Raw genomic sequence first — 22,839 nt, forward strand, 5'->3', positions numbered from 1 at the left:
AAATCCAACAGGAAAAGACACGACCGTGGATTGGACGTTAGTACCAGAGCAGGAGGAAGAAAGGCTTTGCTCCCACCTTGGCAACAGCCCAGCCAATGAGAGACAGTCACAACCCAGCCAATGAAAAGCCACTATACTTCCAGCTCCCCGTTTACTCCAATGGGCTTTTCGTTTATAACGGCTTTCCCAGCGTCCCCCTTTCCTCTGGAAAAGAGCATTCCCTTCCCTCCTTCGGCAGAGTTGTCTGTATCCCAGGTTGTACTTCTCGGCAATTCCCGAGTAAACCTATTGTTGCTGGTAAAACAACCGGCAGTTTTATTTTTAAGGCTAACAGAAAGCCTACGAGGGCCAGCCGCTGCAGGACCTGGCCACCGAAGGTAAGGCTATGGGTGGGGAGCTGTAATGGTCTATAAGACGCTTCACGTCTCCATTTAACCACTTGGGTACCATGCCCCTTAGGCAGCTGCCTTTCGGTAGCCAAGTACTGTCAGAGCACTGTAAATATCAGACACCTCACGGAAGCTTAGTCTCTTCAGTGAATACAAATCAACATTTTTGGTTCAGGTAAATGTTTTAAAATCTTTCCAGTTATGTGAAATTTTTTAACAAAGTTTTCAGACCTTCCCCCCCCCCCCCCACTAAAAGTTGGTACTACTTTCACTAAATACTAAGAAAATATAACGATAAATAGCTAGTATGCTTTCAGTCCGGATTTTAAATGAATTTTAACAAAGTTCATCATAGTAGCATCCATGTGTGTTTGAAAAATGATCATTCACATATGTGTGTGCCAGGTATGTGCTTTCTTTCACGTACAGGGCAAAGTTTGTGACCTATGGATTTAGGGACCACTTGTAAAAACTGTATGGCCCAGGGCTTGGAAACCACCAGTCTAGAGAAACTCTAAGGTCCCTTTCAGCTCTGAAATTCTGCTGCTTTCATAATTCTCAATAAGAATGGTCTTAATCCGGGGTGCCTGGGTGGCTCAGTCGTTAAGCGTCTGCCTTCGGCTCAGGTCATGATCCCAGGGTCCTGGGATCCAGCCCCACATCGGGCTCCCTGCTCCACGAGAAGCCTGCTTCTCCCTCTTCTACTCCCCCTGCTTGTGTTCCCTCTCTCGCTGTGTCTCTCTCTGTCAAATAAATAAAATTTTTGAAAAAAAAGAAAGAAAGAAATGGTCTTAACCCTTCTATATAATGAAGCAAACAGCAAAAATAACTTCTCTTTTGGCTAACACTGCATCTAAAATCTTTCAGAACACAAAGCCAATTGGGAAAGTCTGCTTACGTTGACCATGATTTAGTGAGATTCTAAACATGTGTGCTCTGCAGCTGATTAACAATTCTCTTTAATGTGTTTTTTAAGCTTCCTGAATCTCTTAACCTCAGCTGTTCGGAACCTTGATGTCATCAGCCTTGATCTCTGTGTTCACATTTTCTCTGTGGGCTTTGCTTTCAGAAGGAGCCCTTTTCATGAAATGGCCCAAACAGCTACAAGGCTGGCATCCTCCAGCATTGCCATTCCAGAGAAAAACCAGATTCATATTTCCAGTAGTTTCTATAAAAAATCCCTGCGTCAAGTCTCTGACCTGGATTATGTTCCCAAACCAATTACGGTGACCAAAAAGATGGAATTGACCAATTGTCCAAACCAAGTGCCTCCACCCATGCACTTGAGAGTGGGGGCGGGGTGGTGACCAAAAGAACCAATAGTCCAAAACAATGCCTTTTATGTCCTTCTGGATTTTTTTTTTACTGCAAAGGAGAAAAACCCAATTTATCCAGTTTTAGCAAAAAAAAAAAAAAAAAAAAACCTTAATTGGCTCATATAACTTAAAACCCTCCAATAGTAGTTTGGCCTCTGGCACAGCTAGATTCAGGGATTCAGTTAATGGAATTCTCAATCTCTCTCTCTCTCCTTTTTGCTTTAGTTTTGCTTTCATTATCAGGCATGCTTTCTCCACGTCGAAGTCTGTATACTCGTTCAGCAACCCCTGATGTACATGATCTTAGCTCCTGAACTTCCCAAAGGAGAATGACCCTCTCTTCCCCTCCATATTAGACTTTGAGGAAAGGCCCAGAATAGTGCAGCTAGGGACATATGTCCGCCCAATGACAAGTCACCTCGACCAGCAGGGCATGAGTTACTCTGCCTGGAAAGCTTAGAGCTCTTGTATTAGTAATCTGAGTAAACACTTATGCAGCACTTATAACCACCAGACACTGTGTTCACATATGTTAAATCACTCAGTTGAAACCATAACACAGAAGCTAGGTGCTCTCAATATCACCATTTGACAAATGAAAAATTGAGGCACAGAGAGGCTATCAGTTTCCCAAGGTTACCACAGGAAGTGTTGATGCTAGGATTCAGAGCAGGCATCTCATTCCAGAATCAGTGGACTCCTAAAGCACACTCTAAACAAAAAGGTAAATAATTTCAGACAATGGCAAGTACAATGAAGAAAACCAAAGAGGTGGTGTAAGCATGCCTTGATGTGTGGAGGTTCCATTTGATGGGAAGTCAGGGAAGGTCTTTCTGAGGAGGTGACACTCGAGTTGAAACTGCAAGGATGAAGTGTGTGGGAACAGTGTTCAGGCAGGTGGAACAGAATGTGCAAAGGCCCAGAGGTAGGAGTGTGTTTGGTATATTTAAGAAACAGCAGAACAGTCAGACCGACTGAAGAATGAACAAGGGGTGGGGGTGTGATGGGCACCAAATCAGAGAGTCAGTCAGGGGCCAGGGAATGTAGAGCCTCAAAGGCCATGGGACACAGTGTAGGTTTTACTATAAGTGGATAGGAAGTCACTGAAGCCCCTGGAGGGAGTTAATTCAGTCATTTCATAATCACCGAGCATGGGCCATAGGGCTAAGAATAGGAGCAGGGGGTAAGAGTCTCTGGGGTGTCCTAGGGGGACAAATGGGCAGAATCTTCTCTCCAGAACTTATAAACAAATCCTACGTAAGTGCATGAAAGTCCTTTTTGGAGTTAATATGTTTTGAAAAAGCAGTTTTAATAACCCTGCTTCCAATAGCTAGAGTTTCTTGACCTGTTAACTGGTGCTAATTTTAATGTTGACTGACACAGATCTGGTCTTCATGTTTATGGAAAATGGGTTGTGTTGACATGACTGCCTTGCCCCCTTTTAAGGAATTGTCCTCACTGGTGGTAGTGGCCTTTGTGGCCTCTACTGATTCTCTTAGGTCTCCCTCATTTGAGAGCCTCCCTTGTTCCAGCCTTCTCCTTTTTACAAACAGAGCAGTCTTCTGTGTTGTTTGATAGAATTCTCTGAATCTGCTTCATCTGAGAAACCTCTTTCTTGCTAAAGTGTTAATGGATTCTTTTTCCTAGTTAACCTATTTATATTGGAATAGCACAATTAAGAGAAACTGCTTTAAGCCTGGATGAGTGCTCTAATGCTAACAACTTTAAGAATTATGGCAGGATAAGGGGTGGTGGGTGGCGTTGTCATTGGACCCCTTTCAAATTGTAGTCACACTGCATGGCTGCTATCTATATCCAGAAGGATGGTGGCTCACCCATTAACCTGGTTCCAGGAGCAGCTAGAGAAATTGTAGCTCTTACTGGGATCCATTAACCCTTATAGTCCAAGTCTCCTCCTTGAGCTGCTGTGTGTGTGTGTGTGTGTGTGTGTGTGTGAGAGAGAGAGAGTGCGCGTGCATTTAAATTCACAATAAAATTGACTTTTTTGGTGTCTATTCTGTGAGTTCTAACACTTGTATAGATCTGTGTAATCAACACCACAATCAGAATGCGGAATAGTTCCATCACTCAATCCTCTCCCCTCGCTCTAACCTCTGGCAAATAATGATCCATTCTCTGTTGTTATATGTATACATATTTGGAGAATGTCATATAAGTGGAATCATACAATATGTAACTTTTTTTTTTTTTTAAAGATTTTATTTATTTGACAGACACAGTAAGAGAGGGAACACAAGCAGGGGGAGTGGGAGAGGGAGAAGCAGGCTTCCCACTGAGCAGGGAGCCCGATGCGGGGCTCGATCCCAGGACCCTGGGATCATGACCTGAGCCGAAGGCAGAGGCTTAACGACTGAGCCACCCAGGCACCCCAATATGTAACTTTTTGAGACTGGCTTCTATTCTGCATAATTCCTTTGAGATGCATCCAAGCTGTGGCCTGTACCAGTAGTTCCTTTTTATTGCTAAGTAGTATTCCATTGGATGGAGATTTATCCATTCACTCATTTGAAGGGCATTTGGATTGTCTCCCATTTTTGGTGATTATGATTAGAGGTGCACACAGCTTTGTGCGAATGTAGGTTTTCATTTATCTTGGGTAAATACCTAAGAGTGTGATGGCCGGCTCCTATGATACATGTATTAAATAGAATAAAAATAATTGTCAGAAATTGTCAAACCATTTTCTTTTACTCCAGAATAAGTGATGCTATAGAAATGGCTCTCCTGGTGCCCCTGAACTCATTCCTCTAAAGGCAAAGCAAAAGAGTCATCTTTCTTCACAGAAGCAGACAGTGATCATTTGTCTTACTCAGGGCTTATTCCTATTCACTGCTGTGAGAATTCACCCCAGGGAAAAGCAAGCACTTGGAGTGTTTCTACACAAAAATGAGCTGACTTTGTGTTGAGCCACAAGTGGGTATTGCTTAGATAGAGCTTAGGTGGGGGCACTGTCTGGGTGTACAGAATCAAGCGGAAACCAGAGTGAAACTGTGCGGGAGGAACTGGAGACCCATATGCTTTCTGCCTAAGCCCAAAGATTCTGCAGCATAACAGTTGGTGCATATTAAGCAAGCAGCAGAAATCGGGCCTGAATCCTTGTCCACCACACAGTATCATGAAAATGGAAGCAGATAAAATGTGACCGTACTGTAGCATTTCTGCTGTTGGTTGCCTCTCCTTCTGATTGGTCTGAGTGCCCAAAACAATTCCTGCAAGCCTGCATTGCTGGGGATTCAGATTAGCCGGCATCCAACCAACCCTCTAATGGAATCCATCCGCAATTGCACACAGCGAGGGGTTAAGCAAATCTTAGGAAAAGCTTTTTACTAATCACAGAAAAAGCCACACTTTACTTAAATGTTAGCACGTCCCACTGTGTTAAACCCACTGAAATGAATCCGAGATAGTTGTATCGAGGCTATATACACATTTCAGAGGTAGTTTTTGTTAAATTTTTTTAATTTATTTTTCTGATTTCAATTCTACGATACCACAACTTTAAATCACTCTTAGCACAATTGTAAAATAGAAAAATTGATGTATGTGTAAAGAACATAATGGATCAAGGATCCCATCAGACAAACCTACAATTATAAGAATTATGGTGAATGATAGTAGCAATTGAAGAACCTCAAAAGGCTTTCTGGCTTGTCTTGGATGACCACCCAAAAGTTTCATTGCTCAAGCAAACATTCTGTCTCTGGAGCCTGGAAAAACTGGACTGGAACTCTTATGAGAACATCTATTTCTTCCTTTTGGTTTGATGACCAGCGTTCCCAGAACAGCTTCTCTCAGGGTATTTCGCATTTCTGCTCTATAGCCCCTCCCAGAAATCAGAAGTTTAGAGCTCCTGCAACAGTTAAAAACCAATCATAAAATGGCCACTCACATGGTTGAATGCAATCTTGCTAGTCCCTTTTCTCTCTCCCAAAATGTCTAGACACAGCCAACTTCCCTGAAGTTTCTCCCCATTCCTCCCAGGTGGCTTTCGCCTCTTTTCTAAAAAGGAACCAGGGCAAGGTGTTCATTCTTTCCCTTTTCTCTCCCCCTCCCCCCCCACCCCGGTTTTTCACTGTTTTTCTGGAGTGCCAACAGTAGGTGGGGATTTGTAGTCACCCTCGTTTGGCATGCTCTCTGCTTCCCCTGAAGGCCAGTATCTGAGCAGCCTATATTCGAGCATCACTCCTGTAATATTTAACCCTCACTGGCTTATTATTCGATTTAGATTTGTTCATGTCTTTTTCCTCTAATAGACCAACCTCATCATGGACCTGGGCATGTTCATTCAGTTTCTGCATGGCCCTGACTATCTAGCAGCATCTTACAAACAAGTAGACTCTCAAGAAATATTTATTGAATGATTAAATTCATTCATTCAACAAATACTTAGCACCTACTGTGTGCCAGGTACTATTCTAGGCACAGAGGAGACCAGCGGCACACCATGAAAATAAGACTGCTGCCTCAGGGAGCTTACAGTCTGGTGAAAGAGAAAAGTCTGAGCTCTCGTGACTTGCGTATGTTAGACATTAAAAGAATTATTTTGTCCCAACACAGAATATTCAGCCTCGGGTGCTATTTCGGTCATATAGATCTAATTGAGGAGTGGCAACCCATATAGATGTTTTCTATTTACCATGTATGCATCATTCTGACAAAAGCAGTACTAACATTGCAGCATCCTATCCAAGAACCACATACAGCTCTACCTGAACACTTTAGTACATTGCATTCTATCTTTAGGTCTCTTTGACTTCTTAAATATCCAAAATTGGTGTGGATTGCTCATTGAAATTTTGAAATGGTAATTTTTAGTCACCAAGTGGGAATGAAAAATGAAAATGATTGCTTCAAGATCCTGCAAGATGTGCTATAATTACATACCAGGTTTAATCATGGTCAAGTCTGACACATACATTCCAACATTCTGTTGAAATTAATTGAAGTAAAATATTTGTGGGTCTTTTCCCTCTTTTCTTCTCTTTACATTTATAATTCAAAAGAATGAAAGGAGCCTGATTGCTAACTAAAGAGAGTTCACTAGGTTGCCTTTTTTGTTGTTATTAAAGCTGCATAGCCACAAATTACAGTTACTTGTCACCTGTCTCTACCTTCAGTAACATTACCTGGTGATCAAGTTGCACTAAGGGATGCTGTTTTTATATAATGCCATAGGGCATATGCATAGAAGTTTTTCACATCTGACATGCAACAGAAAGACATTAGGACTAATTCCAAATGAATCTTTTTGTTTAACCAATTCTTAACTCATCTTTTAAACGTACCAGCTGCCTTGTATAGTTGACCCATTATAATTCTTAGAGGTCACTGTATGTCCCATTTATCACATAAATAGCAGTGTAATGGTCTAGAGCAGTTCAGTTTCTTACTTTCCTTATATGCCTTCTTTCTGGTGTAAAAGCATTAAGGAATTTTGACATAATGATAAGCTGCTATTTAAAGTCCTCACTTAGGAGATCGGAATGCAGGGCATTCAGAAGAAATGTACAAACTATGCATTCATGCTACGTTAGAGCCAACAACACTGAGCACTTTTTAAAAGCAGGGAACAATTCACATTTAAAATGTTTCTGACCTTGATCACCTTGACTATAGAGGCGATTATCAGAAAAGTTTGATACTCTTTAAGATGCTTATACAGTCTTATAGGAAGCAAAATATCCTGGTGATAACTAAAAACATTTCATTACTGTCCAGATGTTCTGCTTTTGTAATGCCAAACATCTGGATTTTAAGAAATATTTGGATAATTGAGTGAGCTTTTAAAGTGTTTTGTTTTTTTTAATGTGAATTTGTGCTTGCTATCCTGTGGTCATAGCTTCATAGTCAACATCAGAACATGACTATGTTGTAGTTTTATATTATAATACCAGAACACAATCTCCAAGTCTATCTGGGAGAGATTCCTTTCCCAGGTAGAATCCTGATTTCTGAAGAAATTGCATCCAGTTGGATAAGGGATGTTTATAAGAATAATACATGGATGAGTGATCTTTATCCAATTAAGCTGATATTTTACAGGAGGAACCTCACAAAGCCAGGGTTACACATCAAGATGGAATTGAAGGAAGCTTAGTTGAAACTCAAGGAACTGGAGAGTGAGCAAGGGGGTTATAAAGATTCACAAGATCTATGTGTCCCCTAAAACAGCGAAACTATCTCCTGTATGGCCGTTGGGACACATAGTAATGATTGGCATGTACACTGAAATTTCCACTAAAGGAAATCACTAAAAATTGATGAAAAATATTAATCTCCTTGGAATTCTTGTTTGGAAGTAAAGCTGTATTGATCTAAAGATATATTAAACAAATGGAATCAAATAGAATTGTGAAGAAATTGGGGGCACCTGGGTGGCATAGTCAGTTAAACTTCCAACTCTTGGTTTCAGCTCAGATCATGATCTCAGGATTGTGAGATCAAGCCCTGCATTGGGCAGGCTCTGTGCTCAGCGCTGAGTCTGCTTAAAACTCTCTCTCCTGTCCCTCTGCCCCTCCCCACCATGCTCGCTCACTCGCTCTTACATGCTCTCTCTCTCTCTCTCTCCCCCTCTCTCAAATAAATCTTTAAAAAACAAGGAATGTGAAGAAATTAGAAGATACAGAACTATATCAGAAGATATTTGGCATTACATTTCTCTTGAAACAAAACAGTTGATGAGGCTAGGAGAACTTTTCCCCATTTGTTTTGTATCCTTCCTTAGTTCTCTGGAGAGTTTTGTATACGTCTTATATACTGAGTTAAGTGTTTGTTTTTTCTTTAAAATTCCCAAAATTAAACAGCCAAGACTCTAGCATTGTGATTTATGAGCTGCCTGTAGAGAAAGATAAAACATCTCCATTCTGCATGCTAAATGCCTCCAGGTACTTTTTTCCTCAGTTCTATCTAGATCAAAAAGTAATACAAATTTTTAAAAGCCTCCAAAAGTTCCTATTTCAGTTATTCATTTAACATATATTTGGTAATACTATATGCAAAACATGTTGCTATGTACAGAAAGGATCCAAAAAGAAAAGGAAAGGGGGATAATACTTGCAGAAGAGATACAATGTCCCAGACACGGTGCCAGACATTTCCTGTCTGCGGGGCTATTTGAAGACATGACTACTACCTTCAGCAAGCTTATGGTCTAGTAAAAAGGTTGTGATGAGTATGCTACCCATAATCCAAGGTAGAATGTAAGCAGTGCCATGAGATAAGCACAAACCCAGGTGCATATGAGAGCAGGAAGGAAACAATCACTTTCAACTGGGAAGGTCAAGAAATTGCACTCATTGAAAAATGGCTAGGATTTCAACAAGAGGAGAGGGTACTAGTGGGTAAAAGTTGGGGAATTGAAAACATTGAAAGAAGAGTTAATACTTATTCTTAAATTTTTCCATAAAATAGAAGAGAAAGGAAAACATCTTTCTAGATATGTCTGCTGAGGCAAGGGAAACAAAAGCAAAAATCAACTGTTGGGACTACATCAAAATAAAATCTTCTGCACAGTAAAGGAAATAACAAAATTAAAAGACAACCCACTGAATGGGAGAAGATATTTAAAAATGACATACCTGATAAAGGGTTGGTATCCAAAATATAGAAAGAACTTTTATAACTCAATACCTCCCCCCCAAAAAAATCCAATTTAGAAATGGGCAGAAGACATGAACAGACTATCCAAAGAAGACATCCAGATGGCCAACAGACACATGAAAAGATGCTCAACATCACTCATCATCAGGAAATGCAAATCAAAACTACAGTGAGATATCACCTCCCACCTGTCAGAATGGCTAAAATGAAAAACACAAGAAACAACAGGTGTTGGTGAGGATGTGGAGAAAAAGGAACCGCCATGCACTATTGGTAGGAATGCAAACTGGTGCAGCCACTGTGGAAACAGTATGGAGGTTTCTCAAAAAAATAAAAATAGAACTGACCTGTGATCCAGTAATCACACTACTGGGTATTTACCCAAAGAATACAAAAACACTAATTCAAAAGGATATATTGACCCCTGTGTTTATTATAGCATTATTTACAATAGCCAATTATGGAAGCAGCCCAAGTGTCCATCTATTGATAAATGGATAAAGGAAATGTGGTATAGGGGTGCCTCAGTGGCTCAGTCCATTTAGCGTCTGACTCTTGATCTCAGCTCCGGTCTTAATCTCACAGTCATGAGTTCAATCCCTGTGTTGGGCTCCACGCTGGGTGTAGAGCTTACTTTTGCCTGGGTGGCTCGGTTGGGCGACTGCCTTCAGCTCGGGTCATGATCGTGGAGTCCTGGGATCGAGTCCCACATCAGGCTCCTGGCTCAGCGGGGAATCTGCTTCTCCCTCTGACCCTCTCCCCTCTCATGCTGTTTCTCTCTCAAAAAAAAATAAAATCTTAAAAAAAAAAAAAAAAGATGTGAGAGATACACACGCACAAAGGAATATTATTCTGCCATTAAAAGTGAAATTTTGTCATTTATAATGACATGGATGAAGCTAGAGAATATTATATGAAATAAGTTTGTCAGAGAAAAACAAATACCATATGACTTCACTCATGTAGAGTTTAAGAAAACAAATGAGCAAAGGGGGAAAAAGACAAACCAAGAAACAGACTTTTATAGAGGGGAGTTGGGTGGGGGGATGGATGAAATAGGTGAAGGGGATTAAGAGTACACTTACCATGATGAGCAGAGTACTGTACAGAATTGTTGAATTCCTATATTGTACACCTGAAACTAATAGAACACTGTACATTACACTGGAATTAAAATTAAAAACTTTAAAATTTTTTTTAAAAGTTGGGGGATCAGGGTCCCTGGGTGGCTCAGTCAGTTAAGTGTCAGACTCTTGTTTTCGGCTCAGGTCATGATCTCAGGGTCGTGAGAATGAACTCCACGTTGGGCTCCATGCTGGGCGTGGATCCTGCTTAAGATTCTCTCTTTCCCTCTCCCTCTGCCTCTCCCCCACCTTAAAAAAAAAGTTGGGGATCTAGAGGTCAGCATATGTAGATAGATGATGCAAAGTGCAGGGTAGGAAAGAAGTGGAACATGTTTGAGCAAAAAGCACAGTTTAGCCGGTGTACAGGGTACATCAATGCCTCCCAAACACACCAAACCAAAAGAATTACTTGTGTGTATGTGTGTGTACCTATGGGGAAAAGGGGAAAGATTCCTTGGCCCCACATAGACTTACTGATTCTGAATCTCCAGAATACATTTTTGGCAGACACTTTTCTTTTTTAAATAAGCACTCAAAGTGATGGTTGACATCAGGTACATTTGGGAAACTCTGGCATGTGAGCTGTAGAATTGAAAAGGAAAGCCTTGTATTTGGATTTTATTCAGGAGGCAATCTGTTGGCAAGTAAGAATGTTCACCTCTCTGGTCAATAAACAAAATATTTCTAAATTTTCTTTGGCTGTATCCCTTTGACTCTTAAGTCACATTCTTTTAAGATATTTGGGAACTCAAGCCTATCAGGTAAATTCAACACCAGGCCCCCACATGCCTGTACTGAGCAGCTGAGATATTGAAGCGTAGGTCCCCCAGCCCGAACTGCAAGGCAGCTGCCGCATTCCGAGCTCTCACTGCACTGAATTGGGCTATGTGCTCAGTGGCATGTTTAAATAGTCCTCTGAAGGCACTTAAAAACAGTTTTATATTGCTCGTGCCTTCCTCTGGGTTGGCCCACTAGCAGGGACGTGGATCGAGTAGACGGGGAATGCTGTTCTGGCTTGCTCCGTCTTTCTCGAATGTTTAAGTAGTGAACACTCATGAGCTATTGGGGAATGGGGGGACAAAATGAAAAGGCACCGGTGCTGGGTCTGATCGTGTTTTATTAATGAATGCCCTCGTGTCTGTGTCCTGACATGGCTACCATGCTTTTTATCAAAGTGTTTTTATTCTCGTTAGCAAAGGACCATAGGGCATGGTGGTGTTTGGAATGCCCAAGGACAGGACCTTCTCTTTTCCTTTTGTCTTGTTATTGTCTTCCTATTTTATCCTTCCTGACCCACATCCTTTTTTTCTAAACTCCTCTCTCCTTGGCTCCACCTTCTAGAACCAGCATCTCCATGCCCCTCTTCAATCCCATGCTGCTTCCCATTGTTCCACCACCTGAACTCATTCTCACACCGCCAGAGCCGGGACTGGACCTTACTCACTCCCATCTGCTCTGCTTCTCACTGTTGCCCACCAATCCTGCCAGCCCGTTGCTAGCTTCTCTTTGCATGAGTCCTTGTTCCTTCCTTTTGCGCCTTTTTGTGTTCAGCTGTCCAGTCTCACTCCTTTTGTGTCCGTGTTTCCTTCAGTATCTCTGCTTCTTCCCTTCCTGCTCTTCCACTATCCTCCATCGGCTTTAAATGCAATACCATCACTAAATTCTGGGTAGAGGTAAGATCGGAGTGGGTAGGAACAGAGAGTAAGAAGGGAAGTGGTTAAAGAGCACAGGTCCCTGGGCTCTGCTGCCTCACTCCAAATCCAGACTGTGTGATTTTTGACAAGCTAGTGCCTCTCCCAGCCTCGTCCTCCTCTTTAAAATGGATCTGCAGGCAGGATGTAGGGCTACTGTGAGGATTGACTGTGTTCATATGTATCAAGCACCTAAGACAGGGCCTGGCACATAAATATCATAGGTGTCCATTGTCATTTGTTTCTTTGTTCCCGACCTGTAACTTTGCCTTTTTCCATCACATTGATATGTCTCTGCACATTTACCAGGTTAAAAAATTAGCATATTATTTGTTTAAAAATGGATATAGTTTTAAAATATTCAATTCAAATGGAAAAACCTTAATGTTTGATTTTTACAGTATTTGTGTGTCTCTGTACTAGAGTGTACAGAAAAGACTGTGCAGTCTTTGTCCTTTATATGTCTGCTCAAATAAATAGCTGATCTATTTTTGTGGATCACAAGCTGATGCTTGGATTAATTCAAGTGATTTCTCCTTGCTAATGTACGCTGAACTCAAGTGATTTCTCCTTGCTAATGTACACTGAGAAATGGCAAGCTGTTCTTTATCTTTTTCTTATTTGTTTCTACCCATATTCATTGACCTACACCTTGACAGTTTGTGTAATGGTCATGGACTACAAATTAAAATTACAGAAAATAAGGTAGAAGGAATAGAAAGAGACTAGAAAGGAAACATTTGCAGATTGCTAAAAGATAAGTGCCAGCAGCTTATTTTAAAAGATGAAATGGATCACCAGTTGGGTAGGATCCATCTTCTAGAACAAAAGGCCTGAAAAGTGCGCCGTAGATTCACCTGGAGCTTCTATCCTCAGAGTTTCTGACAAGTGCAGAGTTTGACACCAATGCCCAGGTGATGCTGATGCTGTGGTCCTGCCTTTGAGAAACACTGCTATAGACCTTTCTACCCATTCCTGTCCTTCATAACACTTTATTCTTTGCCTTTCATTCATTAAAAAATATTTCCCGGGCACCTGGGTGGCTCAGTCGGTTAAGCATCTGCCTTCAGCTCAGGTCATGATCCCAGTGTCCTAGGATCCAATTCCCTGTTCAGTAGGGAGTCTGCTTCTTCCTCTGCCCCTTCCATGCATGTACATGCACTCTCTCGTGCACACGCAAAAAATAAAGTCTTTTAAAAAATAAAAAATAAATAATATTTCCCTTCATTCTTTCCTGCTCTAAAAAATTTAGTTTTTCACTGGAGTTACTGCCACTAACTGGAGTTAATTTCTTTCTTCCTATCCCTATTTGTAAAGTTGTCTTCTGTCACATACAGTGAACAACCCCCTGCCCCTTGCTCCCCCATCTCCACTCATGCTGCTGCTCTCACCTGCACACCCTGACCCCCGCTCCTCACTTGCACATCCTGCCTGAGTGCCCAGTACGCACCAGAATAGGGACTGGCCCCTGGGCCAGAGTATGGAAAAGAGGAGTCTTGGGGTTGGGGTAAAGCAACAGCGGCATTACCATGAGCATTTCCCAGGAGTGTGCCGAGCCAGGAAGGAGAGAGGAAAACAATGGCATCAGGTGCTCAGCTGCTAGGTGACAGACATGAGGTGTGTCAAGCTGAGTGGCAGGTGAAGACTGTAGTAGACATCTGTCACTTTTGCTTTCCTAGCACCCTTCCCTCTTTTTCTGGTACAGCATCTGACTTTTCCTTTAAGGAGTCATTTCCCTTATGTACCCCGTGGGACTGATAACTTGGGGTCCCACTACCATCCTTATTCCATCGCAATAATATAATCTCAGTGGGAGCAAATAACTGTAGTTTGCCCACTCAGCCTAGTGTCCAGAACTGTCTGGATCACAGTAGGTATATATTTACTGAACAGATGTAGGAGTTATTCAACAAGCATATGAACAAATGCTCAGGTTGCAGTGGAATTTTGCTGCAGCACCAACAGTACACAGAATAGACTGCTGAGTGCTGGAGCCTGGATGTTACAGGATCAAAAATAAGAAATCAGCCCTCTGCCCATAAAATTAATTAATTAAGCCCTACCTGCAGGGTTTGTGGATGATGCATAACCAGTCCCATAATTTAAACCTGACCAATTTAAGTTCCTCAGGGACAGCGCCTGTTTATTTCAGTATAGCTGTCCTTCCTATGCTCCTAGAAGGTGTCTAATAGTTTTTTAATGAATGGAATGTACGAATGAATATGCAAGGGTTTACTCAGAAGTTCAGACTGATGATGACAACACTTTAACCGAATCCCGTTCCAAGTTTCTCTTTCCCATTTTCCAGCCTGAAACTCCTTGGTTCATATACTTTGTCAGAGAAAGAGACACTGCCTTAGAACCATATAAACATTTCCTTCGGAATTTAGAGAGACAGATTAAATAAACGAGATAATATCATATATTTCTCTCTGTAGCTGAGGCAGTTGCTGATGTATTACATTGTATTCCTCTTTAGCGCGTCTCCACCTGACCTACCCCCTCAGGCCATCTCTCCTCTCTCTGCCATGTTGAAAGTCTATCCAACTCTCCTCAAAAAACCTTGCTCTCCACCAGGGAATAGCAAGGTTCAGAAACTGCATATCTGGAATTCATTCTTAAAAATGACTCATGGGGCGCCTGAGTGGCTCAGTCAGTTAAGCATCTGCCTTCGGCTCAGGTCATGATCCCAGGGTCCTGGGATCAGGCCCCTGTCGGGCTCCCTGCTCAGCGGGGAGTCTGCTTCTCCCTCTGCCCCCCACCCCTGGTTGTGCTCTCTTTCTCTCTCAAATAAATAAAAGCTTTTAAAAAAAAAATGACTCAGAGGGACACCTGGGTGGCTCAGTCAGTTAAGTGTCTACCTTCGGCTCAGGTCATGATCCCAGGGTCCTGAGATCAAGTCCCACATCAGGCTCCTTGCTCAGCGGGGAGCCTGCTTCTCCCTTTCCCTCTGCCCCTCTCCCTGCTCTCTCTCTTTCTCTGTCTCTGGCAAATAAATAAAATCTTTTTTGAAAAAATGACTCAGATACTATCTAAATGTGCTGATTTTCTAAAGGTCAAGATAGGTAATTGAACAGAGGTTTCATTTCCTCTCCTGGAATTAGCATATTTTTTTAAACTTCATAGCCACACATTTGTCTGTCTTCCTTCTTTTTTTTTTCTATAGCATTGCATCAAAATATTCAGTTGTCACAGAAATGCACCAGTACACATCTGAGATGACTTTCTCTTTTAAACAGTTTATCCAGGAAGTAATACATGGAATTATATCTGAAGCACATATTATTTGCATGATTCTTATTGAAGTACTATCAGTTTTTACTAAAATTACATGTTTTATGTATACACACACACACACATACATACATACATACATACATACATGCAGGAACTTGTGATTCTGTTGGAAGACTTATATACTACCCAGAAGCATGAAAATATTAAGCAGCCATCCCTGGTGCAGGCTCCAGTCACATAGTATCTCTTTTCATTAAAACAGAACTTTTTTCAGCAGTAAGAGCATGGCAAGACCTGAAGGAGGTTCCAGCCTTTTGGCACAGGATGGAGACACAGCTTTACTGTTTAACACTGAAATGCTATTTACTAGATAAACATTACGTTGAAATAGCCAAAGAACACACAAGCCCATTACAAGAGTGGACTTTTTTTTTCTTTTTCTTTTTCTTTTTTTTTGCCACCACTTACTTCTTTTTATGTTATCTCCTTAAAGAAGGACTTTCATACCAGAGCAACCTTGGGGAAAATGAGACCACAAAAAAGGCATTCATGGTGGTGATTTTCTAGACCCTCCATTCTATTATTTTGGGTATTTCCTTTGAACACGGGCTCTCTTTCCCACAGCTATGCTTGGCCTCCTGGTTTGCAATGACGTTATGTCTGTGTTGGTGACTTCCCAAACTGCCACTAGAAAAATTAGTGCCACAAATTTAACATAGCTAAGTTTTCTAGCCTCAGTTTTTTCCACTCTGATTCAAGGACTCTGACTGTAAATGTAGTCTTGATATGGACATTCATTTTTTTTTTTTTTTACTTTTTATGGGAACTGATGAGAAATGAAAGGTAAAGATAAAATCCATATGCCAGATATATCACCAGTATTTCACCCATTTCCTCCCAACTCTATCAATAAATATTTATCAGGAATCCTCTGTTCCAAAGACAGCAAACAAAATTCCCCAGGGGCTACCTAGATAACTAAGAACCAATGTAATTTTCAAAAATTTATGATCTAGTAGAAATACAAAGGGAAAACTACCACAGATGTGTACCAAAAGTAAAAATACAAAAAAAAATTTTTTTTGTTTAGAAGAGCTTGCCTCTGGAGGAGAATGAAGCAGGTAAATTAAGCTTTAAGAAAGGAAAATGATTTGAGCTGGTCTTAGAAGAATGGTTGGAAGTTCAAAAGGGTGAAATTGGAGAAAAGAGAGGAGAAGGCATATGCAAACAAGCAAATGAGGTACATGTTTGAAGAACAGTGAATAGCCCATGTGTGTGGCCATGATCCAGTTGGGCAGCACACGCTGAGGTTTGCAAAGCAACGCCACCACGCGCCGCCTCTGCGCCCACGCACTTCCCTCTGCGTGGCTCCCCAGCTCCTGCCAGGATCCCGGTTTAGGAGGGGAGGATCAATTTCAATTGTAATTGACCAAGAGAAATTAGGTTGAACCTAATGCTAATCTAAAGGGTTAGAAGACGAATGTACAGTTCTAAATATGAATAAATACTTAAGGGCCCTAATACTCACTGCCATAAGCCATAGAACCAACTGAAGCCCAAGAAGTATTTTCTGAAATAATAAATAATGGGAAGAATAAGAAAATGGATAAAAGTTTTGCAGATTGACCAAAATCTGACAGTTTACTAACAATTTTCCCAATCTGTCTGGAAATGGTATTTTTTTTTTCAAATTTGCCTTTTTTTTTTTTTTTTTTAAGATTTTATTTATTTGACAGACACAGCGAGAGAGGGAACACAAGCAGGGGGAGTGGGAGAGGGAGAAGCAGGCTTCCCGCCGAGCAGGGAGCCCGATGCGGGGCTCGATCCCAGAACCCTGGGATCATGACCTGAGCTGAAGGCAGACGCTTAACGACTGAGCCACCCAGGCGCCCCTCAAATTTGCCATATTTTTAAGAGGGGTGCATTGAAAACATGGTCTATCTATTCACAGATTGTTCATATTCAAATATCTAACCATTTCCTTGGGCATCTATGTCTCTTGCTTCCACAGCTCGAGATGGGGAGAAATTCTTGGAGTGACGGCACGTTTGATTTCAGAGTTGTTGAAAATCCTAGTATGCTTTTTTTTTTTTTTAACTTTCTCTTCAGACCTCCAGTTTTCAAACTGAAATGCTATGACGGTATTTATGTGTATAATTTTCTAACATGACCAAGCAAGATAGAAAATGTAAGACTGAGAAGATCAATTGCTGCTGAAAAGGCAACTCTATCACAATTTATTTCAAAAGCCCAGGATTAATGAAAAAAGTTAAATCTATTTGTTTTTAAGGAAAAGCTTTCTTCAGCTCAGCATTAAGAGATGATTAATTGCAGTGATTTTCTTGTATGTTCCATGGATTTTGCTGGACTGCCTTCACTGAATTCAAGTGGCAGTTGGGGCTGAATGGTTTTATATCTGCTGGTATCACATGTCTTGCTTCAAATGTAATTACAAGTTTCTAGAAGCTGAATATAAAGAACTCATTTAGAACGGCTGTTCAGGTTGTTTACCATAGACCATACATACAGTTCTTCAGAACTGTAAACTCATTCAGTTACTAATAGGCCTTTTTAAAGAAATGAATAAACCTCTTGAAACGGAGGTTTTACTTTAATCAGTACCTCGATGTTAAATTTTGCCATTAGACCGAAGTCCAAAACTGGGGTTTGATTTTGTGCCATTACAGTGTAAGTCATTCATCAGTCTTTGTGTTTGCATTGACCTGTTTCTCCAGCACTCACTAAACAGCTTCAGCATCTGAAAACCAAAAAAAGGAAGTGCCTCTATCTGCTAAGGGAAAATGACAGTTGTCAACCTGGAGCTGTGAGTCATAGAGAGGAGCAGCTCATGGTTCATTCCATAGTTTTAAAGCAACAATAACCCCAGGAAAATTCTAATTAACAAACTGGTGCCCTTGATGCATTTTGAGTTTGGTTTGTGTTGTCATTTTGTGCTTTCATTTCTATAGTCGATATTTTGTCCCTTGCTTTTCAGCTTCTTTTGAACCAACAACAACAAAAGTAAATTTTCCTATTTTCTGCCCTGTTTCAGGAGTTGAAAAATCCTAGGACACTAATAAGTGGGAAAAGTGACCTGTCACATAGTTGAGTACCTCAGTTTCCATGAGGCAGGAATAATATTACCTAATTTTTTTTTTAAAGATTGTATTTATTTGACAGAGACAGCGAGAGAGGGAACACAAGCAGGGGGAATGGGAGAGGGAGAAGCAGGCTTCCCACTGAGCAGAGAGCCTGATATGGGGCTTGATCCCAGCAACCTGAGATCATGACCTGAGCCAAAGGCAGACGCTTAACGACTGAGCCAACCAGGCACCCCTAATATTACCTAAATTAAACACCATTGGAACTTTCATGAAATTTTATTTACTTTTAATAAGATCTTTTTTGAAACATTAGCAAGTTGGTCTGTCCTTTTTCAGTCAGCTTCATTTTTCTTCCCAGGAATAAAATGGATTATCCTGAGTCTTTCTTTCATCTGGTAGAACTCAGATTGCTATTCACCCATGCCGGGAACAAATTATGGAAGTCATCTATCTTTAAATACAATATTTCCATAGGAAATTGTAAGACCAGCTATCCTGAGTGGTAAATGATTGACAAGATTGAGTTTCGTTACACGATAAATAGAATTTCTGCCATTTCTAATATTCTACTGTACGTGTGTCCATATGGATATGTAGTCCTCACTATAATGGGCAAAAAAGGTTCAACTAATAATATCCCTGAATTACTGCTGCCCAGGGGTGTTAAATGGGGTGCACAAGAGATGTCACAGCACCATAATGCGTCCAGTGGGGAAACCTATTTTCAATTCTGACTCCAAGCGAAGAGGATCTTTCCCCGCCAGAGAAGGTGTGATACTCCACTCCTAGTACCACAGTATACAGAGTGCTGATTCCAGAAGGACAGCATGTCAATCCAGGGCTACACAAATGCAGAGCGCACACTCAAAGGCCCCAGGGTGAGGATGCTGCAGTTAGCGTGCCGTCACTCTCGCTAATAAAGCAGGCAGCCGGCGTTTGCAGGGCATACGGGTGAGAAGTCAGCAGATACCACAGCATCCCACGCCTTGCACAAGTGGCTTTGGGGGCACCAGAACTGTTCCCTTTACCAAAGGTTATTCAGGGGAAAGAAATGAGGGACTGCCTTCACGGAGCATACATTCGAGAAGGGATCAGGGGAGAGGAACACTTGGACAAGGAAATGACGTCAGGTGTTCCCAGAGGTCTGAAACACAGTGCTGGAGGTTGACTGTGAGGGATGGGAGCCCTGGTTGTAGTCGAGACTGCTGGGGACGGCCTCTCTGACGAGCTATTTGAACTGAACCTGGGAGCAGAAAACTCCAAGCAGAAAGTATAGAGCACAGAGTTCCTGGGGCAGGGGAGGGCTTTGTCTTCGTTCGCTAGGCTACTGTAACAGACACCACAGACCAAGTGACTTAAACAATAGACATTTATCTTCTCACAGTTCTGGAGGCCAAATGTCCAAGATCAAGGTGACGTGTTGGCAAGATTGTTTTTTCGGAGGTGTCTCTCCTTGGCTGGTAGATGGTCCTCGTCTGCTTGTGTGTTTACATGATCTTTCCTCTGTGTGTGTGTCTGTGTCCTAATCTCTTCTGATGAAGACACCAATCATATTGGGCTTGTGCCCACCCATATGACCGACCTCATTTTAACTGAACTACCTCTTTGACTGTCTTCAAGTAGTCCCCCTCTGGGGTACTGGGGTTTAGGGTGTAAATATAAATTTGGGGCTTGCTCTTCGGGCCATTACAAGCTTGGGGTGTTCAAGGGGCAGAAAGAGCAGTAGAATGGCTACAGGGTGGGAAGCAAAACAGAATAGAGGGAAGGAGTAGAGGGAGAGGTGAGGACTTCAGATTTTATTTGGTGTGTGATTCCAGAGCCCAGCACAACCATAAGCCAAGCCCTTTCCCTGACTCCACTTTATTTGGCATATCTTATCCCAATAATTTTTGAATGGCTTATGTATTGTTCCAACTTAGTGCATAGTTTTATATGTTTTCCTGTGTTATTTAGAAACCACTGGCATAGGGGTGCCTGGGTGGCACAGTCAGTTAAGTGTCCAACTCTTGGTTTTGGCTCAGGTCATGTTCTCAGGGTCATGAGATCGAGCCCCACGTCGGCTCTGCACTCAGCATGGAGTCGGCTTGAGATTCTCTCCCTTTCCCTCTGCCCCTCCCGCTCATGCTCACTCTCTCTCAAATAAATTAATTAAAAAAAAAATCATTGGGGCGCCTTGGTGGCTCTGTCGTTAAGCGTCTGCCTTCAGCTCAGGTCATGATCCCAGGGTCCTGGGATCGAGTCCCGCATCGGGCTCCCTGCTCAGCAGGAAGCCTGCTTCTCCCTCTCCCACTCTCCCTGCTTGTGTTCCCTCTCTCGCTGTCTCTCTGTCAAAAAATAAATAAAATCTTAAAAAAAAAAAATTGGCACATAATGATAAAGTATTTTTTATATCATAGTGTGATGAGGCTTTAACTAGATGCATGTAGACACTTAGCAATGTCTAAAATATAGTAAGTACTCCAAAATGACAGCTACTTATATAATTATCATCATCATCATCATTATTGAGAAGCGAGTCCTAGATCCCAGTCAGGAGCAATGTTCCTCTTAACTACCCCAAAAGAAGGAAACTTCTCCAAAAATAGCCTGCTCCAGACACTTCCTCACCTAACCACAGAGCAGCCTCAGAAAAAAAAAAAAAAAGCAATACACACACCATCTTTTGAATGTTGTGAGGAGACAGACTTGCTCTGTTGATGGGGACCCACTCAGCTGGGACTGTGGAGGCCTGGGCTGGAGGAGGAAAAAGCACACCTCCTGTTCCCCCAGACCCACCACTGGCAGCCCCCACAGCAGAGCCTCTCTCTGTTCGAGGGCAGTCCTTTCTGCACAATCCTTTCTGTTAGCACCTGTGTGTGATCCCTACATAACGGTAAAAATAAATAGAAGAGAGCAAGAGAGAGAGGTTTTTGGATTTTTTTTCGTCCCCTAATTGTTGGAAACAAAAGCCCTCAGAAAACTCCAGAAAGGCTTTGGCTTGTGTGAATAGCTATATTTTGTTCCACAGTGAGCAAGTAAGGTAGAAGCCTTTGTTGAGACTAGTGAAGGCAGCCAGAAAGAAGCTGTTGAGCCACTCATTTAGGCTCCTGGGAAAACTAAGAGAGAGATCCAGAATCTTCCCAGCATATCCCCCAGAGATTTTCACCAGAAGGTGAAGGTCCCACAACTACCTTCTCTCATACTCCTTTACCTCCTCCACTGTCACTCACCTCCCTGTCCCCACCCTGCTGGAACCCTCATCACAGACCATGGGAGTCACCACCTATGGCTTAGAAACAGTCCTCACTCACAATTCCCAAACATATGAGGAGAGGGGAGAGGTGAGAATGAGGATAAGGGGAAAAGAAGAGGTTGAGAAGACAGGGGAAGGGGTTTGTCCCTAATATCCTATTAGGAACTCAAAACATTTTCCTAACAAGATATTGTCATTCATGGGTTTTGCGTCAAGTGGTCCCATTGGTGCTTTTAAATGGTGGTATCTGGAAGAGCAAAGCCCCTTCTGTTATGGGTCACAGAAGCGCTGATGGCTAGCCTGGGAACATGACCTCATATGTGGCATTGTTTCTATTGGAAAGTACAGTATGAATTCAATAGTAATTCAATGCATTGTTATCCTGACCACGTGTGGTAGTCAGAATAATGACCCCCTCCCTCCAAAAAAAGATCTCCATGCCCTATCCCTGGAATCTGTGAATACGTTACCTGGCAAAAGGGACTTTGCAGATGGGATTAAAGTTAAGGATCTTGAGATGGAGAGATAACCCTGGATTAGTCAAACCCAATTTAATCATGAGAATCCTTAAAAGCAGAGAACCTTTTCCAGTTAGAGCTAATCAGTGGGAGATAGGACTGTAGAAGAATGGTCAGAGAGATAGAACATTGCTGCCTTTGAAGATGAGGGAAGGGGGACTCTGCAAGCTGCAAAAGTTGAGGAAATTGGCTTCCCCAGAGCGTCCAGGAAGGAAAGCAGCTCTATCGACACCTTGATTTTAGCCCAGTGAAACTCATGTTAGACTCCTACCCCACAGAACCATAAAATAATAAATAATGTCTTTTAAGCCATTAAATTTGTCATGATTTGTTATGACGGCAATATAAAATTAATACATCACTAATGTAATGTGTGTATGAGGAACTTTGGAAATTTGGGGAAACATTATATACTTTCTATAGTAGAAATATTGGCTACATATTTTGGCTACATAATATTCCATCTTATAAGGTCACAATTCTGTTTAAAATTCTTTAAAAATTGGGGCACCTGGCTGGCTCAGTCAGAAGAGCATGAGTTCCAGCCCCATATTGGGTGTGGAGATTACTTTAAAATCTTTTTTAAAAAATTATTTTACAATTGACTG

General features: G+C 41.7%; 1 long non-coding RNA gene across 1 annotated transcript in view; it reads left to right on the forward strand.

The window, feature by feature from the left end:
• Positions 1 to 227: 227 nt before the first annotated feature.
• The window catches only part of LOC116642514, a 33,462-nt gene continuing 10,850 nt past the window's right edge, over positions 228 to 22,839 (forward strand). The window contains exon 1 of the long non-coding RNA XR_004301345.1: positions 228 to 377. This is a non-coding gene — a long non-coding RNA (uncharacterized LOC116642514). The remainder of the gene's footprint in view (positions 378 to 22,839) is intronic.

This window comes from Phoca vitulina, unplaced genomic scaffold (genome assembly GCF_004348235.1).
Source record: "Phoca vitulina isolate PV1807 unplaced genomic scaffold, GSC_HSeal_1.0 scaffold23, whole genome shotgun sequence".
NCBI lineage: Eukaryota > Metazoa > Chordata > Mammalia > Carnivora > Phocidae > Phoca > Phoca vitulina.